The sequence below is a fragment of the Agelaius tricolor genome, unplaced genomic scaffold (genome assembly GCF_023055355.1).
Source record: "Agelaius tricolor isolate 1412-34295 unplaced genomic scaffold, bAgeTri1.0.p SCAF_1, whole genome shotgun sequence".
In the NCBI taxonomy this organism is placed as follows: Eukaryota; Metazoa; Chordata; class Aves; order Passeriformes; family Icteridae; genus Agelaius; species Agelaius tricolor.
In genome coordinates, this window is record NW_027269261.1 from 108,652,861 (window position 1) to 108,658,860 (window position 6,000).

Below are 6,000 nucleotides of genomic sequence, written 5' to 3' on the forward strand. Positions count from 1 at the left end.
ACCAACAGACAACTCCTACGGGTTATCTGATCCTTTACAAAAATTATTTAATTATCTACAGTTAAATATTCCAGAGGAAATAAAAGTACTTGGGAAAGAAACCTAAATGAGAAAAAAGCAAGAATTAAAGACAAGGACACATCTTCTGCAAGAAGGGTCTTGCTTGCCTGCTAGACTTTCTTTGATCTCTAATTGTGTTAGATGTTAAGTTGTTGATGTTAGTGCTGTAAATAATCCCTCTGAATTCACTAATTAAATCTTTTAATATTATTCATTCCCTCCTACCAAAACTTACTTTAGTAATTAAAAACATCATGGTAATTTATTCTGACCGTATGACTATTTTGTCAGTTATTTATTTAAATAATTTTATTTTATTACAACCTCACAAAAAAATTCATCCTCATCATTTAATTAAATGATGTATGTGAAAAGCCAAGAGGTATTTGGAGTTAGGCTGTGTTTGTTCACTTTATTTATGCGCTTACTCTTGCGAACTTCAGGGTATTTACAAAGGTATAAAGGGTAACAGTTGTTACCACACCAAGTAAAACTTGCAAAATATCTCCCTTTGCTTCATGATAAGCATGTTATCTAAATCTTGCAAGCACTAAAGAGATCAGAGAAAGAAATGTACCTTTCTCTTGTGTAATGCTACCTGGATTTTCTTTTTGTCTCGTGGGAGACTGGCATGTTGCTGTAAACCAGCCTTCTTAATCACTTGTGCACTCACTGCCCTTTTACTGATACTACTCACATGGAGAAAGACACATTTCTGCACAGCTCTTAGGATTTCTCTTTTACCAGAGCTAACTGAAGGTGGCTGCCTATGTAAGGTCTTTGCTCACACTGGCAGCTCTGAGCTGGGGGATTTCAGCCAGAGACACACTGGAGCATCAGACAGACTTGCTCCAAGACTCAAACCTTCAGAAAAAGCACAGTAAATTTAGTAACCATGCCCCTACACCTACTAAAGAAACTGAATTTGTCTTCTAGTTTCAGGTTAATAAACCTAACAGCCTCATTTCCTGGAGGATGCTGAAAATAAATTCAGCCAGACCCCTAGTTTTCCAGGGTGTGGAAAAGTTGGCAAGCAGTGTTCTCCAAGGAAAATCACGCTGAGCAAGTCCCTTGGTTGGAAATCCAGGGCAGTCTTCCTTTTCCTTTTTGCAGAGCACAGACCTGAAATCATGGTTGTCTGAGTTAACCCTTTTTTATTCCCTGGAGGCAGCCTGATCTACAAAATAGACTCTGTGCCAACCACCAGCCTGGAGCAGATGCCTTGCCTGCTGAGCCATCCACTTCCTACGGCCCACCATAGCCAGGGGAGGTCAACTCCCTCTGATTTGCTCCTCTTAACTTCTCCATTTTAGGATTATTTGCTCACCAGTGAGGAGAGGCACTCAGTGATAAGACAGAGCGTTACATCTGAGCCTGACATTTCACAAATCACATTAAAATAATATTTATCTGTGTCTTCCCCACTGCTATTCAACTCCTCCACTCCCCTCATAATCTGTCCCTGAATGGGCAAGATCAGGTTTGGAATGAAAGCAAGGAAATGAGGAGAGCCTTGATTGCCCAGCTCCCTGGGAGTCTGCCTTAGAAACCACCCAACCAGCTCATGGCTCACAGCTGCCCAAGTGAAATTGTTGGGATCATGGTTATAGGAAGGTCTTCCTTGGAACCTCATGCTTCTGTCATTCCACAACATCCTTATCTTTCCTCAAGTACATCAAAGGACATCTTCACTACATGTGAGCAGAAATCTTATGTTACCTTATGCTGTGTTGATTAAACTACTTGAAGACCCTTCTGGAGCGACTCAGGGAGGACCCCACCTAGTCTGGGAAAATGGAATTCTGGAATGGCACCACTGGAGGACCATCAGCAGGTCTATGGTCCAGCTTGCACCTACAAAGCAGGTGCTGAGTAACTAGCAGGACTGAACACATAACCATGTTTCTGGCCCATATACCTAAACCTTTCTGCTAACATCCAATTTAACTGTGAAGTAGAGACATCTTGCATTGTTTTGCTACAAATCTTGCAGAATCCAATGCTGTCCAAAAAGTGTGGTCTGAAAGCTCATTTACCAGTACATACTATGATGTCTGGTATGTTAAAAAAATGCCCAATCCAATGAAGTCAGGTGCCCTCCTCCTTTCCCCTGCCCTTGCATACCTGCACACTCAGCACTTCCCTCACATAAAGCATGATCTGCCTCTAGGTTTGCTTATCACAGTCTCAGGAGTAAGTGCTATGCAAAGTTAAAATCTGTTGAGCACAAGGGCATTTGACCCTGACCACAACCTGCTGTTCCTTTAACAAACAATTAAGACATTCCATGTGTGACTAAATTTGAAAGCAAACCCAAGAATTAACCAGCTTGTTTTAAATAGGGATATAAATAAGAACCAGCCCGGCCATTGCCTAAGAGATAAGCCAAAACTTTGGGGTTCAATAAAAGTTCAGTCACTTCTGAAGGCTGAATATTTATTTAGGGAACAGGGTCATAATTTAGGGAAAGGGTCTTTATTTAGGGATTCCAGGAAACACAATGTCCCCCTGAATCTCATTTCTATTTGAGTAAGTTTCCTCTGAGTATGAATGATGCTAAAGGAAAATAACAAAGCCAAATCCATTCTTGCCTAGCACAAAAAGTATTTCTGTAAGACTTCTAATTCTAGTGTGAAGTAGCAACAAACAAAATAGTCACAAAGGTATCTGCATAATTCTGCATTATATGTCTATCTCATGGCTTGTGAGAAGAAAATGTAGTAAAAAAATCTGCATTTAAATCATGTTTGTCATGGAAGCTTGGCTGGCATAACACAGATTAGCTTTTAAAAAGATGCTAACAAAAATGTTAAAATTAGTGGCACCTTGCTTGATCAATTTCATTAGAATGGCATGTACCATTTCTTATATGTGATGTATCAAATCCTTGAAAAAGCTAATTGAAATACATCTAATTTTTAATATAGTTATGTGTTGCATATATGGATCATATAACTTAGGAAAATCTAAAATAGTTTTCATGCTCTATCTAGGTAAAAAATGCTAGAATAAAACTGCATGTATCAGGAGAATTTGAAAGTAGGTTTTTAGCATGAAAATTTTCTCTGTGGCAGAAAGATAGATGGGAGAACTTTTGTTCTGCTTAATAGTGTGAAGTTAAGAAAATCTGCAATTAAGTTATGAGATCATGGAAAGTGACTATATCCACACATTTTTCGAGGTGATATGGAGTGCAGAGAGTTCGTTTTTCAGCGTTTGTAGATTGAAGATTACACATTAACCACAGGCCTAACTGATAACCCTATGGACAGAGTCCGTTCTTCTGTGTAACATGGCCTCACTTGTCCCATGCATGATGGTTTATGGGAGCTCTAAAACTTATGCTTGCACTGTTTTCTTGCAAATTGTTTTCCATGTAGGTCAAAAGAGCCTTTCCTAAAGGGTTCAGCAAAATATCTGAGGATTTTCATGTAGATAAGATGAAACCTTACATGAAAACTATTAGAAGGAGGACTTTTACTTCAGAATATGAAAGTAATCAATTATTCCTATTCCTGTTGAATTTGGAAGAGCACTGCTGTTTGTCTAAGAATTGCACACTACAGCCTATCACTGCAGTGTAAAGCTTAAATGCTTGGAAGTATTTAAGTACCTAACAAGTATTGTGATTTCAAAGAGACTGGGTGCATGAGCATCTTTGAAATCTTAGTACCTTCTACATAAAATCAAGGGCAGTAGCAAGGTGAAAGGGTTTTTGTGATGCTTCTGACACTTCTTTTTGTGAGAGATTTTCTCTGAGTAGCAGAGAAATTGTTAATATGTCTGAAGTTGCTGGTTTAATATTCTGTTTTAACAGCAGAGAAAGGTAAGCACACTGTTACAGCAATTAGTACAATGTTAGGATTTGTTTTGAAAAGAAGGAAGTTTCCATGCAATATTTTAAAGAGATGTTTCATGGCAGTATCAGGGGTCAGATGAAAGTCAGAAGATCCATTTGTTCTGTTAAACACAGGATGATGTATAAGCACATCACGGTGTAATTATCTTCCTAATTAAAATCTTTAGTGTCTCATACTGCAAGTGAACTAAACTTGTGCAGCCAATATGGTAAGTTTACACTCAGATACAACACAGTGCTATCAATATTGAATTTTATCACCCTGTAGATCCTTTGTGATAGTTTTTTCTTTCAACCTTATGTAAATAAAGTGAACACATACCATTCATAACTAGTAAATATTTTTCTGTGTGCATTTATAGCTTTAGCAAAACATTAATTTTCAACCACATAATTTTTTATGTCTCTTTTTTCATGCTACAAAAGTGTTTCAGTCACTATGATGTTGAGGTTTTCTATTATTGGTAAAAAGAAATTATAGATATTTTGTTGAAATCAAAAGGATTCAGAGCATTTCAATGTCCATATTTCCAAGATGAAAGTTGTACTGAATATTTTGACTCACTCATTTGCTCCTATTTCACCATCCTAATCCATTTTCACTACGTGGCACATTTTATTAATCATACATTTAATATGTGCCTACTATTTCAAATCTACTAACTAATACTATGATATTTCAGCAGGATTTTCAAAACAAATCAGCCCCAATAATTTGATAGCTTTCCCCCAAATTTCCACTTTTCCAAGAAATTTCAAATTAACAGCTTTTCCACCATAAAACCTGAATATCAAAATGTAAAGAAAAACTCATCTTTAAAAAGTTTTCTTCTAAAACTATGGTAATTTTCATTTGGAGTAATTTAAAATGCATTTCTTCTCTGTAACATACAACAAATAGATTTAGTTTTCACTCAGCTGTGGCAATAATTGCCTTTTTGAAAGGCTTCAAACCCAAAAATTTTTAGAGTGTTTTTAATTAACTTCAGAGAAATCATGTATTTTTGATTTCCTGGAAACTCATGTTAAAAGGCAGATAGTACTTTCTTGTTTGATTTATGCCTCTTTTGAGGAGCTTCTTAAAGATCAGAAAGTTTAGAGGTCAACGAGATGATCTGACCCTTAGTAAGTGAACCCCTAATTATTCCAAAAGACTGAGGCACTGGGGATCTGGGATCTTCATTATTCTCCAAAATGCAGTGTTTCCACTGAGCTCTGTTGAGAGATCCCTTTCCTCAATCAGCTCTTTGCCTCCCCAGCAATTCTATACTTTACATTCTTGTTTTGCAGATAACAGAAAATCTGTCAAATGAGATATATACTTGATCTTTCTTATCATATTGTTTTACCACAAATGATGCAGTGCATGGTATACAATTCTAAAATAGCACCAGAAACTATTATATTCTGCTTCCAAAAGTGAGGCTGTCTGAAGTCCACAGATGCTGGCAATGTCTTTTGAAAACCTTCAGAAGCTTGATCCAAAGCCAGCTCAAGCTAATGAGACATTTTCCACTGACTTAAGAATGACTCAGTGAAACATGTTATGAGTTATAAAGAAATAGGTGCATTTTACTTTCAGGCTTTTTAGGGTGTTGTGGTGTGGAGTATTTTTAAACAATCAGCTTAAAGGCTAGTTCCAAAGTCCACTGGACTCAGAAGGCTGAATCAAGCTGAAAATTCTGTTCTGTGAGTATTGATATTTCACTAAGGCAAAATTCAGCTCATAAATGCACCCATCACTTACCCAGCTGACTAGATCCTTCCTCATGCTGCTTTGCCTTTCTATTGAAAATAAGTTGACTGGTGCCCATGTTTGCAAAGAAACACCCTTGTACTGGGGCAATTTATTCATTGTTAGATTTAGTGACCTGTGCTCCTAAGCTGTAATAGTAAATGATACAATAATGCAAATGTTTCAGGCTCTAGACCCCCTTTTCTTTGGGTCTTTTATAAACAAAATGACAAAGTATTTTCTGAACCATACTCTGAGAGATGCCCATTTTTTAAAGGAATTTTATATAACACACATGAACCCAGTTAAAATGAATGAGAACTGGGGAATTAATTCAGTAAAAATA